The sequence below is a fragment of the Leuresthes tenuis genome, unplaced genomic scaffold, assembly GCF_036924035.1.
Source record: "Leuresthes tenuis unplaced genomic scaffold, fLeuTen1.0.hap1 SCAF_1, whole genome shotgun sequence".
Lineage (NCBI taxonomy): Eukaryota > Metazoa > Chordata > Actinopteri > Atheriniformes > Atherinopsidae > Leuresthes > Leuresthes tenuis.
Genome location: NW_027325355.1, coordinates 3,927,569 through 3,944,251, shown reverse-complemented (window position 1 = coordinate 3,944,251; position 16,683 = coordinate 3,927,569). Strand labels below are relative to the sequence as shown.

Here is a 16,683-nt window from a genome sequence, read left to right as displayed (position 1 = left end):
TCATTTTCATGTCTAATCAGTTCACAGATTATAAGTAAAACATGGTTTTAAGCCCCAGCTTTCACTCGGCATCAAGTCTGTTTGAGCCTCCTATTAGCTGGCTGGTAACGTAGTTGTGGGCGAAAGAGGTTACCAGTGTTAACAAACAACAAAGTTTACTCTACAAACCGGCAAACTGCCATTTGGTTGATATTTGGAAGCTAAGTTTGTCAACTGTTAATTATAACTGTTCCCAATGGAAAAGTGCTGAAGCTTTTAGTAAAGTCTGTGATTAGCATTTAGAATATTAGTGATGTCATGATGTTGTATCCAGCTGTGTGCCAGCCCACCTTACATCTGTTTGCTTTTCTGTTACTTTTCCTGCTCACATATACCTGTGTTTCCCAAATATATTAGGCAACCTATTTACAATACCAACATGATTTTTTGAACATCTTCTTTTCCTGCTCTTTTACCGGCAGATGTTACAGCTGACTTTACTGCAGCTTCTCCAGTGAGTAACCAAGAGAACAAGGAGCAGCTGACAAGGACACAAATGTGAGTGAGACAAAAAAATCACAAGCAGGTTATTATGTAATGATGTGTAATGTAAAGATAAATATAACTGTACACATAGATGTAGCAGTCAAATCCCATAATTTCATGTTTCTGGAGTCAGACAGCAGTGCAGCCCATTAAAAATTAGATTCTGACTTTGTAACGTCCCTTTATGTCCCTGCAGTCTCTCTCCATGCTGAATATATAAACATACAGGCAGTAAACAGTTTAGAAGGTGCAGCACTTAGCTGTGATTTCTGTGCAGAGTTATAACTGTTATGGCTCAGATGTTTGTTACACGGTTGAATCCTGCAGGTATTTCTGTTCTCCACTAGAAATGGACTGAGCTGATTTATTTATCTATTTGTAGCACAAGTTTCTTGTTTACTTTGAATTCCAGCCTGACAAACAGATAAATGACTTATTTATTGATTCTTTACATATATGAAGATAAACATTCACTTTAAAGGTTATTAGGAACACCTTGTAGTGGTTCTTAAGTGTGTCGTGTACTTTTCAGCAAATAAAACCAAAAATCCCATAAGTCACCCAGTGCAGTTCCCACCCCAGAACAATAGGTGGCAGTGTGAACATTATCACGCTCCATACTGAGTCAGTTTCATGGCGCCACAAACAAAGAAAGAGGAAGCGCTAACTCTGTTAGCAGAAAAGAACCTGTGATCTGTGTGTTTTTATTCTTTTTTCTGGATGTCAGGTGTGTATTAAACAGTTTCCGGAAGCTGTTTAAGTGAGATTTGGTTCACTTGAACTCCATGTTGGACCGTTGGTGGCTGCAGGGGGACAGATGGATGAAATAAGGGATTTCCTTCAGTTAGCCCAGTGGTTCTCAAACTTTTTCGTTCATTCCCCACTTTGGACAAGCGGGACTTTTCAAGCCCCACCTGGCCCCATCGTCCCAACACAATGCCAGTGAAATACGCCAAGCTTAACATTTTCAAGTAACATCATGCTGTATCTAAATTCTAACTCAATAACATCAAGACAAGATTGACAAGACAGGTGAGCAAGTGAACACAGCAAAGCTACAAGCTTAAAATGTTTCAATTTATTAAAGTAACATCAAGTAACATCCTGTTGTATCTAAATTCTAACAACATCAAATAACCGCAAGTTCAAAAATAAAGAAAAAAAGTGCAGCTGTGTCATAAGTTGCATCAAGTTAAAAAATAGAGAAAATAAAAGTGCCACTTTGCAATCTGTTAAAAAAAAGAAGAGAAATACATTTGGTGAACAGGTGAACATATGATTGTTATCCCTGCATTAGTGGCTGCAGTGAGCCTGTTTTGCATTGCACATCTTTTCAAAGCGGGGTTGCAGGCTTGATACCGCCACTCTCAAGTCATGCTCAATGTTCAGCTGAGATCTGTATTTTGTCTTCAGTGAAGCAACAGCTGAAAAGCCCATCTCACAGAGATATGATGTTGCAAAGGGAAGCAGAATGCACGCAGCTCTCTGCCCGATGAGTGGATACTCCCTCTCCACTCCAAACCAGAATTCACTCAGTCTGAGCCTTAAACCTCAGTCTCAGGGTGGAGTCAGATGTCATCTCAATAAACTGGTCCTCCTCAGCAGAGCTAAAATCAGCAGGTGCTGCAGGCAGAATATAAATAAATGAGCTTACTTGTCATTGCATAATAAACACAAATCTGTTTGCCAACAATCCATTCCAGTTAGTTGGTAGCAAACATCATAAATAAAATGTCAAAATACCAACCTGCTGCATTGAATGGATCCATAACCCAGGCATACTGAGCACTGTTGTTTGGGAAGTATTTTTGAAACAATCCTCTCAGGGAAGAGATGTGCTGCTTAATACATGGGATCACTGTGGTGGCTCCAGAATCAGTGGTTTCAGCAACTTCACTCAGGTTCTCAAAGACATCTATGTTTGGCTGATCGAGGCGCCTGCCCCATACCTCGAGCTTTCGGGAGAATGCTGTGACCTTGTCTGCCAGGTGAGTTAGGTGCTTGTCTTTGCCTTGAAGCTGAAGATTTAATTCATTCAGCTTGCCAAACACATCGCTGAGGTAGGCCAGTTTAAGCAGAAATTGTTCATCACAGAACTTGCTTGCAGCCTCATACATGTGCTCCTCCTCCAAGAACATCCGATTCTCTGCCCTGAGCTCAAAGACACGCGACAGCACTTTACCCCGGGAGAGCCACCTTGCTTCACTGTGAAACAGCACAGATGTGTGATCAGCTCCCATTTCCTCACAAAGTGCGGAGAACAGTCGCGCTTTCAGGGGTCGGATTTTGATAAAATTCACCACGCTCACAACTTCTGTCAAAACCTCATTTAGTTCAGGGCTGAGCTGTCTTGACGCGAGCGCTTCCCTGTGAATAACACAGTGCGTCCAGTGCGCATCTGGCGCAAGCCTCTTTATTAGCGCCTGCAGCCCGTTTCTTGACCCTGCCATGGTCTGTGCGCCATCAGAGCAAAAGCCCACACAGTTTTCCCATTTAAGATGGTGTTCTTTGAGGTAACTGTCCATGATCTTAAACAGCTCATCAGCTGTGGCTCTATTTTTTTTATGTATTTGCAAAAGAGCAACTCCTCGCACAGTGACTCGCAATTCACAAAGCGCACGTACGAGATGAACAGGCAGTCTTTATTGCTGTCAGTAGCTTCGTCCACTTGTAATGCAAAACGACTTTCTTTTAATTTTTCTATGAGTTGTTCCTCAAGATCACTTGAAATGTCCCCTATACGTCTCGCAATTGTGTCGTTTGACAGTGGGACAGCTTTTAATTTAGCTGCGCTTGTCTCGTCAAGCATAACTGACACCATGTCTAAAGCAGCGGGGAGAATGAGCTGCTCAGCAATTGTGTGTGGTTTTTTGCATTGTGCAATTCTGTATGCAACTCTATATGAAGCCATCTGTGCTTTACCGTTTACTGATGCAGCTTTTATCATGCGATTCTCCTGTTGACGGTATTCTGCCAGTTTTCTTTGAAAGAAATCAATGGGCTTATTGACGTGACTGGGGTGTGTGGTCTCTAGGTGTCTTCTTAATTTGTTTGGTCTCATGCTGTCTGCTGCTAGCGGTTTAAGACACAGAACACACATGGGTCTCTCCTCTGCCCCCACCGCCGTTGCCGTGAATCCAAGAGCAAGATACCCTTCATCATATTTCCTTTTTGGTTGGCTTTTTGGTTGATGAGGCCCGTCTGGTTTGTGTCTCTCTGCTGGCGCTGGTTCGACAACTTTTGTGGTCCGTGTCACAAATTAATCCATGTTGTTATTGCCTCCGCTCGTCTGCTACCCATCGGCGCGAAAGTTTCCCTCCCACAAACGGCTTCTGTCCAATCCTACGTTAGCAACCGTAACTATGCACAAGAGTCCAGTCAAGCTTTCGGCAAATGTTGAGTTCCTTTCGTTTGAACTTCGCCAACATTTAATCTGGTGAATGTATCTTTCAAAAAGGTTATTGTAAAAAAAATTATAAAGATAGGCATAAAAGGGAAATATTTCCTCCCGTTTGGCGCGCCCCACCTGTCACGTCTCTATTCCCCACCAGTAGGGCGCGCCCCACACTTTGAGAACCGCGGAGTTAGCCTGTTGTGCACATAAACAGCACTGCATTATGGGAAATAAGAAGTATGTTTTTAAAATGTTAAATGTTACATTATTTCACTCTTTTTTTTAACAAACCTGCTTCCTCTGTACATATATGTAGAATACCAGCCTCTGTAACCTCTGGTGTAGTTAGCTTATAGACTGTTAGCACCGTCAGTGTCAACTGCTTAATTTGTGGTAGTGGGGGACTGCGTTCGCGCTCTCCCCTGATAAACTTGTTCAAAGAAAAATATAAATTCTGAGAGCTTAAGGTAGAAACAGTTACATGGAACAGTTTTTCACATCAGTTTACATTGGTTCAATCTTGATTTTGTTACTTGTTTTTTTTTGTTAACAACAGATATTAATTGTTGGGGAGACTGGAGCAGGGAAAAGCTCCAGTGGAAACAGCATCCTGGGAAGAGATGAATTCACTGCGGAGATCAGTCCGTCCTCAGGTAACACAGAAGCTCCACTCTGCTTTGGGATTTTAGCTTTTAACTGCAGAACTGTTCATATACAAGCTGAACCAGAGGAAAGTGGAGTTGAAAGATGAGACTATTGTGCGAATTAGTTGTTCACGTATGTTTTTAAAATGTGTTCAACTGTCGACAGCCGGCTTTATCACTTTATGTTTATGCATTTAGCTTTTATCCAAAGCAACTTACAAATGAGGATATAACGATGCAGCTAACAGCAAAGCTAACAATAAGCTACATAGAAGGAACACCATTAGCCAGGCTCTGTCAGAGGTGACAGTGTAGAAATGGAGTGCAGGCATAGAGGGAAGCACAGGTTAAGTGGCAGATTAAATTTATACACCTGAACAGGGACTTGTGGATCCTCAAATTAGACGTCTGATGCTCTGCCGACTGAGCTGAAGCAGGGGAGCAGTAGTCTGTATTTGAGGCGGAAGAAGAGGGAAAAGGGTGAAGGAGAAAAATGAAGGAAAAGAAGACGTTTTGAGAAAATGAGTGGGGAAAAAAATGGAAGGAACTTGTAGTTATTTGTGTTTCTGCTGTCCATTTCAAGTAAAAGCACACAGTCTGGTGTATTCATTTGAGAAATCTAAGCTAACTTGACTCTCTGCTGTAGAATAGTGCAGGAGGCTCTCGATCCAAAGGTTGCCGGTTCGATTCCATCATTGGACATGAGACAAACTTTTACCAAGTGTTATCAAATGTAATTTTTAAATTTCTGAATTGAGTACTGCAACATTGTAGTCGTCTTCTATGAATGAGTTGAAAAAAAACTGAAGACACTCACTGAAATGTAACAAATGTATTACTAATTTCACACACACACAAACACTCAGAAACACGTGTGAAATTAAACCTGAAGCAATAAAAACAGGAATAAATTAAATTCAAAATAGAAAAAAAAAGATATATAACATAAATAAAGTAAAAGCAATAAATGAACAAATATAGAAAATAATTAAATTTAGGAAACATTACAACAAGAGCAACAAGAGTACAATAATAAAATAGAATGAATAAAGAAATGATAAATACCAAAATAAAATACATACAATAAATAAACAAAAAATGGAAAATGTTTAAAGTTATTAATTTCTTTCTTTATTAAGTCATTTAGAACAAGAAACAATATAAAATAGAATAAAAAGATAACTAAAACAAAACAAAATAAATACAATAAATTAACAAAAGAAACTAATTAGAACAGTAAATTAAGACATTTTTTTCTTTTAAAACTATTTACATGCATATTGACATGTAAAGAATGATCTGAAACCATTTTTTTTCTTCCTCCCTCTTTCTCCTCATCTCCTGCATCCATTCTTCCAGAGACATTCTGTTATTTTTGGGACAGTATATATTCCCATAATACTGCCCATAACCATTTTCTTTTATGCGCGGCAGGTGGCACTGACGGCATTAGTTTTTTTCCACTGTGCGGGTGCACTTACGCTCTCCGGGTTGGCGGAGGTGAGGGCAGGGGACCAGACGGCACAATCTGTTTGTTTCCAGTTGAGATGACAAACACAACTGGCACAATGAAGGGGCTTAAAAGTACAGGAGCTGGAGGTGGTGGCTGACTGAACACCTGCCTCTGAGCTGCTGACTTCTGCTTATCCACTGCCTGTCCAGCTGTACTCTGGGGAGTCAGGCAGGTTGACCCCTTGCAGCAGAATGCTACTGTCCTGCCTCTTCAGCCTCTTATTGCGCCACTGAGTCAGTGTTGTTTGATTGCACTACTCTGCAGTTGTTTGATCAAGTGTTTCCCAGGATTTTAGGAGACTGTGGTGGGAGAGTCTCTGACCCTCGGGGGTTTTAATGTGTGTGTACGTTTTTAAGCCTGATGGATCACACTTAAGTGCATTTTGAGACCATGGATATAAATTGCTGTATATGAACATACGTTGATAAATAAGAACTTACAAAGGCATATCAGAAGTATTTTAAATTTAATTCAGAATAAAACAATACCAAAAACTAACTCAGTTGCTGAAGTTTATTAGGGAGGTCTGATTTCACCTAAAAATGAAGATAACTGCAATTAATCAAAAGGAATGAAAGCAGGAGGTGCCTTTGGAACACACATTTTGTACCCTTGTCTGTTTATGTATCCAGTTCCCTGTAAATGGATTAAATATTAGGCACACCACTCAGAAACTCTGGTCATGGCATTTTGCCTTACTCGATTCATTGTGGAGAAGTCTCTCTCACAGTTTACCCTGGAAACTGGGTTGACCAGCGCAACTGCTGCCAAGTGGCTCAGCAGGGGGTAGATTTGTCCCCATTCATCACACTCACTTGCCAGGAGAGTCACAACTTCAGATTGGTTCTTGTCCTAGAAAAAATATTTTAGAGAGATGTTGATTATTTATATTGCACAAGTTTTGCCTTGATCTTGAATTGAATAATTAAGTTATTTAAAGTTGGAGTTACATCAAAAAAGTGTTTATTTAAATCAGGAGGGGAGAATATACATTAAAAAGCCGGTGCACCCGGTGGAAAGCGACCGACGCCGCTGGCCGTGGAGAAGCCATTTCACAGCGTGGGTGGAGCCCGTAGAAATATACCGTTTTTTCACGACCATACGGCGCACCGTACTAAAAGGCGCAGTCTCAGTGGTGTGCCGTTACTGTGTTTTTAACACACATAAGGCGCACCTAATTATAGGGCGTGAGTTTTATATACAATCCACACAAGCATACAAGTTTTTGTATTTAAAAATAGATCGGGAGCAAAACTGAGTTTGTTTGTGCTTTATTTAAAACACGGTTGAACAAGCAAGTGTGCGTCATAACTCAAACCCATCGAAGTCTTCATCTTCTGTTTCTGCATTGAACAGCTGTGCTAAATCTCCATCAAACATGCCAGGTTCACTGTCTTCACTGTAAAAGCCGTGTGGCTCCTCGGAAATGATGCCGGCTTTTGCGAAAGCTCGAACAACAGTGCTAGCAGACACGTTAGCCCAAGCATCTACAATACACTCACAACCTGTGGCGTAACTTGCTCGGCGTTGCCTTCCACCCTTAGTGAAACTATGGTCTCCATCAGTCATCCATTGCTCCCACGCCGCTCGCAGTCTGACTTTGAACGGCCGATTCACACCAATGTCCAGCGGTTGGAGTTCCTTTGTCAGGCCTCCCGGAATGATAGCAAGCTCAGAGTTCGTTTGCTTAACTTGTGTTTTCACATCGGCTGTGAGATGGGCACGCATAGAGTCACAGATCAACAGCGATGGCGATGCGTGGAAAAAACCACCTGGTCTTCTTACATACACCTCCCGCAGCCACTCTTTCATCATTTCCTCATCCATCCAGCCCTTTTCATTTGCCTTACTGATAACTCCAGCTGGAAACTTCTCTTTAGGCAAAGTCTTTCTCTTAAAAATCACCATAGGCGGCAGTTTCTGTCCATTAGCATGGCAGCCTAGCACAACAGTAAAAGAAGACTTCTCGTACCCCGTTGTGCGTATCGCTACCACGCTGGTCCCAGTCTTCTCCACAGTGTGACTCACCGTGATGTCGAAAGTAAATATCCATCATTCATATTAGTGATGTGGCTGGGCTGGATGTGTTTATCGGTGATATGTTTAAAGCAGTAGGAGCGGAAGCTGGCCAGCTTTTCATTATAATCCGCTGGAAGTTTCTGCGCTACTGTAGTCCTGGTCCGGATGGAAAAATGGCACCGTTTCATGAAACGAAAGCACCAAGACGGACCTCCTTGGAAATGTTCGATTTTCATTTCTTCTGCTAGCGTTGCCGCTTTAAGTCTAATGGTGACCGTCAAAACGCTTCTCCCACTCGTTCTTTGCTCGATGATCCACTGCTCGAGTCTTTCCTCCAACTTGGGCCACCTCTCCTTATTTCCACGGAAACTCAGCTGCGTCTTCTTCACCTGTCGGAGCTCGTTTTCCAGCTTCCTCCACTTGCGAACCATCGATCCGTTGATCTTAAATTCTCTCGCGGCTGCTCGATTCCCATGTTCCTCCGCGTAGTTGATGGCCTTCAGTTTAAACACACACCCCTGTACTTTTATATACCGGTACAATCAACGTTCTCTACTATGTCCGCCTTACAACAACACTCCTGCGCAGGAGTGAGACACTGTCTGACAGGGCGCACTGCACTATAAGGCGCGCTGCACATTTTGAAGAAAATCTAAAACTTTTATGTGCGCCTTATGGTCGTGAAAATACGGTACAGTCCCTGTGTTTTAATTCCCGACTCGGAAACTCTCGAAAACTGCTGAGTTGGTGACACACAAGCCACGGTAACCTCATGTCATAAGTTAGGAAATCAGTCAGTGGGTCTGGATCAAAAGGAGCTGACAGCACTGGGTAGAGGGATGAGATAAATGGGGAGAAATAGCAGGAAATCAGCACCATGGAGGGCAGAAAGTTCGACTTGGTTTGATGAGATCAACAACATAGCCCACTGCTCCATTATCCAACTTGATGGCTTACTCTCTGCATGGGACTATTGCCCAAAAAAGAAGTTGCACTTACCTCAGAGTCAGACCCCCGCTCCGCAGTCCCGCTCCAGTGTCGTTGGAATCTGGGTCGCGCCAAATGCGTCAAGAAAAAAGTGACGTCTATGAGCGGGACGGGTGCAGTAATGAGCGCGCATTCTTCCTCTCGCTTGGTTACGGGCGGTAAGAAAGTACAGCTGTGGAATGGTCTGATAGACTGACAGATCTTTTTTTATTGTTATTGTTTTTCTCTTTCTCTCTCTCTCTCTAAACTTGTCTTCAGTCCAATCTCCCGTCCTGAGCGAGCCTGAGCGACTGTGGAAAGGAACGACTCCCTTTTAACAGGAAGAAACCTCTGGCAGGACCAGACTCAGGAAGGGTGGCCACCCGCCTCGACCAGCTGGGGTTTGACTACTCAAAAGCCTGCACACCCAGGCCATTTTCTCTCAAACATGGTAGAAACACTACTTTCCAAAAGAATGATTAAAATGGACTTTTTGATGATTAACATCAACTAAAAAATGATAATGGATAAATCTATCTATTATTTGTCTGTTGGAATTCTCAACAGTAGGCACGGCAACAGTTTCCGTAGTGTAGCGATTATCACGTTCGCCTCACACGCGGAAGGTCTTTATTTCATTCTTGTGTGTAGATGTATGACTGCACGTTTCTGATGGCAACATCAACATATTCATAATTATGGATAGGAGGGAGCCTCATCTGCTATTCTTGACATGCTGGAAAGAAAACAGCAAATGTTCTGCATCGTACAAAAGCGGATCCCGCCCTGCGTCCTATGAGCTGTCCCCAGGCACCACTCTGGAGCTCTGTGAGAATGCATTTCCAGCAGATAATCTCTGTCGTAAAGTCATTTTTTGGACGTTTTCAAGAGATTCTCCAATGCTGAGGTGTGAAACGGACTTTGGTGAACCACCAGCTGCTCAGCGAAAATGGCACCCTCCCTGTCAAGGAATCGAACTCCATTCCTCCGCGTGACAGGCGGATTCTAACCTTTGACCAGCGAAGATACAGAATGTGTTGCTTAACTGTCGTGCCCATATTAAGAATACAAGCTGTAAGAGCACCGCTGAAAAATTTAACCTTTATGTTGTCAAGCATTTGCATGACTAAGAGCATAGTTTGCCTGTGGAAGGGGTTCCATGGTGTAAAGGTCAGCACTCTGGACTTTGAATCCAGTGATCCGAGTTCAAATCTCGGTGGAACCTTCAGGTGTGCTGTCATGTTTGTGTTCTGGAAAGAAGATGAGTGGATGAGGTTAGTCAGTTATCCAGTCACACCAGAGTGATTGACCAATTCCAAAGAGAGGGCTTAAATTGGTTAATGTTGAAAAAGTGGAACATTCAGCTGAGAGTTTCTGTGCTATTTGCCTTCTCACCTCTGGGTGTCACTAATTGAATCTATTTGGTTTCTTCTTGCATATTCATTTGCAATGCATATATTTTTCCATGCTCTCCATTTGGAATTTGGACACAGAAGCCAAAGGAGAAGGAAACAGGAAAAACAATCCCATGGTAACAATCAGCAACAAGGAGAACTACTCAAAAGCCTGCACAATTAACCCGGTGCCCACCCATGGGCCAACCAATCATCCAATCAAGGAGCAGCAATTTCTGCCGGCCGGGATCTGAGCGCCAACTCCATGCGGTGCGCACAAGTTGGTACTGATTTAGGAAAAAGAGGATTGTACAATTTTACTCCTTGGTATGGATACTCTTTCAAAAACGTCCAAAAAATAAAATATGTGGTTGATAAAACTGTGTGACTCAGTCCTTCAACACAAAAGGCAGGCAAAGGAAAATCGGCTGTCCTCTCCATCTAATCATAGGAGCAAGGCAGTAACTACCATAGAGGACATCGAGGTCGTGTCCTCTGTATTTTTAATTTTTTTTTTGTTGCTGAAATTGTGGTGATTTTATATTTGAAGAGCCAAGAGTAGCGCTGTTTAATAAAACAGTGGCTCAGTTTGGGCAGACGTGCTGCGCGTCATCGACAACATGCACTGTCGCTATGGTAACTACCACACAAGTCGGACTTTGATGTTGTTGCCGTTAGTGAGTCAGTCAGTCTCACCAGTCACATCAAGCTAAACATGTAGGTGGAGAGCAGTTTAGGTGGTAGATGACTGTGAGAAAAAATGCATTTTAATGTGGAGATATTTGTATTGCAGCCCAGCGTCCTACTCAGATAGCAAGGAAACATGAATCAAAGTTTAATTTGTATATATTATCCCTCTGTCCCGGGACAGTACATTCCTTTTTATTCCTAATCCATGACTTGATGAAATTCATTCTCCAGTTTTACATTGTAACTCATTTGCAAATCATTTAGGATGAGGCTGATGTTCTCTGATAACAAACTAAACAAATAAACCTAAAAGTCATTATGATGTTGTTTTTGTTCCTTTAAGACTCTGAAAATGGCCAGATTTAAATAATGGAATTAAATAAATTTCCAGGGGAGCCCGGAACCCGACTAGAAGTTCTGACTCATGACCTCAGTATTTTTTGGGCCTCTGCATCTAAAACCTCACTCAGGTAAAAGAATCATAGTGTCATCAGCAACATCTACTAACACTTCCACCAGTAAAAGTATTTATTCTGCAGAGCAGCTCTCAGCGTTTGCTGTTAGATATAAAGTTGCCTGTTTGACAGTTTAAAGTGGCGGCACGTGCACTTTTTCTACCATCCAAGTACTAACCAGGCCCGACCCTGCTTAGCTTCCTAGATCTGACGAGATCGGGCGTGTTCAGGGTGGTATGGCCGTAAGCGAGAGAATCAGTCACAAATCAGCTTTTTATAGATGCTGAAACAACATCTATCACTGTGTTCTGACTTCTAAAATATAATGTAACTGTTTAAAAATGAGCAATTTGTGATGATTTCATCTAACTAAGCAGCCTCGGTCTCTCTGTGTGACGCTGAACACAAAACTACACACAGGGAACAGAAGAGGTCGACAGACACTAAGTGATCTTAGAGTCTCAGTTTCAACTGCAGGTAATAATCACATCAGGGATGAAGATGTGCCCACTACATATCAGCCTTTCTCGGCAATTATCTAGTTACACAGAAGAATTGTATGATTCCAGTACCTATATAATGCACATTGTTCACAGACATTGTTGCTTACGGCCACACCACCCTGAACATGCCTGACCTCGTCTGATCTCGGAAGCCAAGCAGGGTTGGGCCTGGTTAGTACTTGGATGGGAGACTGCTTGGGAATACCAGGTGCTGTAAGCTTTCTCTCTTCTCTCTACCACCTGCATGTCTTTTGTTGCAACGTCTGATCACCCTGTGACACATGAGGAAGTTGGTCATTTTCAGCTGCTGCTGCTTTGTTGGCAGAAACGAAGTGATCTGAGAGTCTCAGTTTCAACTGCAGGTAATAATCACATCAGGGATGAAGATGTGCCCACTACAAGTTAGCCTTTCTCGGCAATTATCTGGTTACATAGAGTAACCGTATGATTCCAGTACTTATATAATGCACATTGTTCACAGATATTGTTGCTTACGGCCACACCACCCTGAACATGCCTGACCTCGTCTGATCCCGGAAGCCAAGCAGGATTGGGCCTGGTTAGAGCTTGAATGGGAGACCGCTTGGGAATACCAGGTGCTGTAAGCTTTTTCTCTTCTCTCTACCACCTGCATGTCTTTTGTTGCAACGTCTGATCACCCTGTGACACATGAGGAAGTTGGTCATCTTCAGCTGCTGCTGCTTTGTTGGCAGACACGAAGTGATCTGAGAGTCTCAGTTTCCGCTGGAGAGAATAATCACGACAGGGAAGAAGATGTGCCCATTACATATCAGCCTTTCTCGGCAATTATCTGGTTACATAGAGGAACCGTATGATTCCAGTACCTATATAATGCACATTTGTCACAGATATTGTTGCTTACGGCCACACCACCCTGAACATGCCCGACCTCGTCTGATCTCGGAAGCCAAGCAGGGTTGGGCCTGGTTAGTACTTGGATGGGAGACCGCTTGGGAATACCAGGTGCAGTAAGCTTTTTCTCTTCTCTCTACCACCTGCATGTCTTTTGTTGCAACGTCTGATCACCCTGTGACACATGAGGAAGTTGGTCATCTTCAGCTGCTGCTGCTTTGTTGGCAGACACGAAGTGATCTGAGAGTCTCAGTTTCAACTGCAGGTAATAATCACATCAGGGATGAAGATGTGCCCACTATAAGTTAGCCTTTCTCGGCAATTATCTGGTTACATAGAGTAACTGTATGATTCCAGTACCTATATAATGCACATTGTTCACAGACTTTGTTGCTTACGGCCACACCACCCTGAACATGCCCGACCTCGTCTGATCTTGGAAGCCAAGCAGGGTTGGGCCTAGTTAGTACTTGGATGGGAGACCGCTTGGGAATACCAGGTGCTGTAAGCTTTTTCTCTTCTCTCTACCACCTGCATGTCTTTTGTTGCAACGTCTGATCACCCTGTGACACATGAGGAAGTTGGTCATCTTCAGCTGCTGCTGCTTTGTTGGCAGACACGAAGTGATCTGAGAGTCTCAGTTTCCGCTGGAGAGAATAATCACGACAGGGAAGAAGATGTGCCCAATACGCATCAGCCTTTCTCGGCAATTATCTGGTTACATAGAGGAACCGTATGATTCCAGTACCTATATAATGCACATTGTTCACAGATATTGTTGCTTACGGCCACACCACCCTGAAAATGCCCGACCTCGTCTGATCTCGAATGCCAAGCAGGGTTGGGCCTGGTTAGTACTTGGATGGGAGACCGCTTGGGAATACCAGGTGCTGTAAGCTTTTTCTCTTCTCTCTACCACCTGCATGTCTTTTGTTGCAACGTCTGATCACCCTGTGACACATGAGGACGTTGGTCATCTTCAGCTGCTGCTGCTTTGTTGGCAGACACGAAGTGATCTGAGAGTCTCAGTTTCAACTACAGATAATAATCACATCAGGGATGAAGATGTGCCCACTACAAGTTAGCCTTTCTCGGCAATTATCTGGTTACATAGAGGAACTGTATGATTCCAGTACCGATATAATGCACATTTGTCACAGACTTTGTTGCTTACGGCCACACCACCCTGAAAATACCCGACCTCGTCTGATCTTGGAAGCCAAGCAGGGTTGGGCCTGGTTAGTACTTGGATGGGAGACTGCTTGGGAATACCACGTGCTGTAAGCTTTTTCTCTTCTCTCTACCACCTGCATGTCTTTTGTTGCAACGTCTGATAACCCTGTGACACATGAGGAAGTTGGTCATTTTCAGCTGCTGCTGCTTTGTTGGCAGAAACGAAGTGATCTGAGAGTCTCAGTTTCAACTGCAGGTAATAATCACATCAGGGATGAAGATGTGCCCACTACAAGTTAGCCTTTCTCGGCAATTATCTGGTTACATAGAGGAACTGTATGATTCCAGTACCTATATAATGCACATTGTTCACAGACATTGTTGCTTACGGCCACACCACCCTGAACATGCCTGACCTCGTCTGATCTCGGAAGCCAAGCAGGATTGGGCCTGGTTAGAGCTTGAATGGGAGACCGCTTGGGAATACCAGGTGCTGTAAGCTTTTTCTCTTCTCTCTACCACCTGCATGTCTTTTGTTGCAACGTCTGATCACCCTGTGACACATGAGGAAGTTGGTCATCTTCAGCTGCTGCTGCTTTGTTGGCAGACACGAAGTGATCTTAGAGTCTCAGTTTCAACTGCAGGTAATAATCACATCAGGGATGAAGATGTGCCCACCACATATCAGCCTTTCTCGGCAATTATCTGGTTACATAGAGGAACCGTATGATTCCAGTACCTATATAATGCACATTGTTCACAGATATTGTTGCTTACGGCCACACCACCCTGAAAATGCCCGACCTCGTCTGATCTCGAATGCCAAGCAGGGTTGGGCCTGGTTAGTACTTGGATGGGAGACCGCTTGGGAATACCAGGTGCTGTAAGCTTTTTCTCTTCTCTCTACCACCTGCATGTCTTTTGTTGCAACGTCTGATCACCCTGTGACACATGAGGACGTTGGTCATCTTCAGCTGCTGCTGCTTTGTTGGCAGACACGAAGTGATCTGAGAGTCTCAGTTTCAACTACAGATAATAATCACATCAGGGATGAAGATGTGCCCACTACAAGTTAGCCTTTCTCGGCAATTATCTGGTTACATAGAGGAACTGTATGATTCCAGTACCGATATAATGCACATTTGTCACAGACTTTGTTGCTTACGGCCACACCACCCTGAAAATACCCGACCTCGTCTGATCTTGGAAGCCAAGCAGGGTTGGGCCTGGTTAGTACTTGGATGGGAGACTGCTTGGGAATACCACGTGCTGTAAGCTTTTTCTCTTCTCTCTACCACCTGCATGTCTTTTGTTGCAACGTCTGATAACCCTGTGACACATGAGGAAGTTGGTCATTTTCAGCTGCTGCTGCTTTGTTGGCAGAAACGAAGTGATCTGAGAGTCTCAGTTTCAACTGCAGGTAATAATCACATCAGGGATGAAGATGTGCCCACTACAAGTTAGCCTTTCTCGGCAATTATCTGGTTACATAGAGGAACTGTATGATTCCAGTACCTATATAATGCACATTGTTCACAGACATTGTTGCTTACGGCCACACCACCCTGAACATGCCTGACCTCGTCTGATCTCGGAAGCCAAGCAGGGTTGGGCCTGGTTAGTACTTGGATCGGAGACAGCTTGGGAATACCAGGTGCTGTAAGCTTTTAGTCTTCTCTCTACCACCTGCATGTCTTTTGTTGCAACGTCTGATCACCCTGTGACACATGAGGAAGTTGGTCATCTTCAGCTGCTGCTGCTTTGTTGGCAGACACGAAGTGATCTGAGAGTCTCAGTTTCAACTGCAGATAATAATCACATCAGGGATGAAGATGTGCCCACTACATATCAGCCTTTCTCGGCAATTATCTAGTTACACAGAAGAATTGTATGATTCCAGTACCTATATAATGCACATTGTTCACAGATATTGTTGCTTACGGCCACACCACCCTGAACATGCCTGACCTCGTCTGATCTCGGAAGCCAAGCAGGGTTGGGCCTGGTTAGTACTTGGATGGGAGACCGCTTGGGAATACCAGGTGCAGTAAGCTTTTTCTCTTCTCTCTACCACCTGCATGTCTTTTGTTGCAACGTCTGATCACCCTGTGACACATGAGGAAGTTGGTCATCTTCAGCTGCTGCTGCTTTGTTGGCAGACACGAAGTGATCTGAGAGTCTCAGTTTCCGCTGGAGAGAATAATCACGACAGGGAAGAAGATGTGCCCATTACATATCAGCCTTTCTCGGCAATTATCTGGTTACATAGAGGAACCGTATGATTCCAGTACCTATATAATGCACATTTGTCACAGATATTGTTGCTTACGGCCACACCACCCTGAACATGCCCGACCTCGTCTGATCTCGGAAGCCAAGCAGGGTTGGGCCTGGTTAGTACTTGGATGGGAGACCGCTTGGGAATACCAGGTGCAGTAAGCTTTTTCTCTTCTCTCTACCACCTGCATGTCTTTTGTTGCAACGTCTGATCACCCTGTGACACATGAGGAAGTTGGTCATCTTCAGCTGCTGCT

General features: G+C 43.6%; 8 non-coding genes and 5 pseudogenes across 8 annotated transcripts; all 13 read left to right on the top strand.

The window, feature by feature from the left end:
• Nucleotides 1–10,214: 10,214 nt before the first annotated feature.
• Nucleotides 10,215–10,286, top strand: trnaq-uug (transfer RNA glutamine (anticodon UUG)). The gene has a single exon. It is a non-coding gene; the product is annotated as a tRNA-Gln (tRNA).
• Nucleotides 10,287–12,204: 1,918 nt separating this feature from the next.
• On the top strand, nucleotides 12,205–12,323 carry LOC140297237 (5S ribosomal RNA). Its single transcript, XR_011913042.1, has one exon. It is a non-coding gene; the product is annotated as a 5S ribosomal RNA (ribosomal RNA).
• A 269-nt stretch (nucleotides 12,324–12,592) lies between these two features.
• On the top strand, nucleotides 12,593–12,711 carry LOC140295189 (5S ribosomal RNA; annotated as a pseudogene).
• Nucleotides 12,712–12,980: 269 nt separating this feature from the next.
• Nucleotides 12,981–13,099, top strand: LOC140290869 (5S ribosomal RNA). The gene has a single exon (XR_011912399.1). It is a non-coding gene; the product is annotated as a 5S ribosomal RNA (ribosomal RNA).
• A 269-nt stretch (nucleotides 13,100–13,368) lies between these two features.
• LOC140298259 (5S ribosomal RNA) lies at nucleotides 13,369–13,487 on the top strand. Its single transcript, XR_011913922.1, has one exon. It is a non-coding gene; the product is annotated as a 5S ribosomal RNA (ribosomal RNA).
• A 269-nt stretch (nucleotides 13,488–13,756) lies between these two features.
• Nucleotides 13,757–13,875, top strand: LOC140295772 (5S ribosomal RNA). The gene has a single exon (XR_011912901.1). It is a non-coding gene; the product is annotated as a 5S ribosomal RNA (ribosomal RNA).
• A 269-nt stretch (nucleotides 13,876–14,144) lies between these two features.
• LOC140299253 (5S ribosomal RNA) lies at nucleotides 14,145–14,263 on the top strand (annotated as a pseudogene).
• A 269-nt stretch (nucleotides 14,264–14,532) lies between these two features.
• LOC140291079 (5S ribosomal RNA) lies at nucleotides 14,533–14,651 on the top strand (annotated as a pseudogene).
• A 269-nt stretch (nucleotides 14,652–14,920) lies between these two features.
• On the top strand, nucleotides 14,921–15,039 carry LOC140295760 (5S ribosomal RNA). The gene has a single exon (XR_011912899.1). It is a non-coding gene; the product is annotated as a 5S ribosomal RNA (ribosomal RNA).
• A 269-nt stretch (nucleotides 15,040–15,308) lies between these two features.
• Nucleotides 15,309–15,427, top strand: LOC140299251 (5S ribosomal RNA; annotated as a pseudogene).
• Nucleotides 15,428–15,696: 269 nt separating this feature from the next.
• LOC140299428 (5S ribosomal RNA) lies at nucleotides 15,697–15,815 on the top strand (annotated as a pseudogene).
• Nucleotides 15,816–16,084: 269 nt separating this feature from the next.
• LOC140297943 (5S ribosomal RNA) lies at nucleotides 16,085–16,203 on the top strand. Its single transcript, XR_011913633.1, has one exon. It is a non-coding gene; the product is annotated as a 5S ribosomal RNA (ribosomal RNA).
• A 269-nt stretch (nucleotides 16,204–16,472) lies between these two features.
• Nucleotides 16,473–16,591, top strand: LOC140290857 (5S ribosomal RNA). The gene has a single exon (XR_011912398.1). It is a non-coding gene; the product is annotated as a 5S ribosomal RNA (ribosomal RNA).
• Nucleotides 16,592–16,683: the final 92 nt, after the last annotated feature.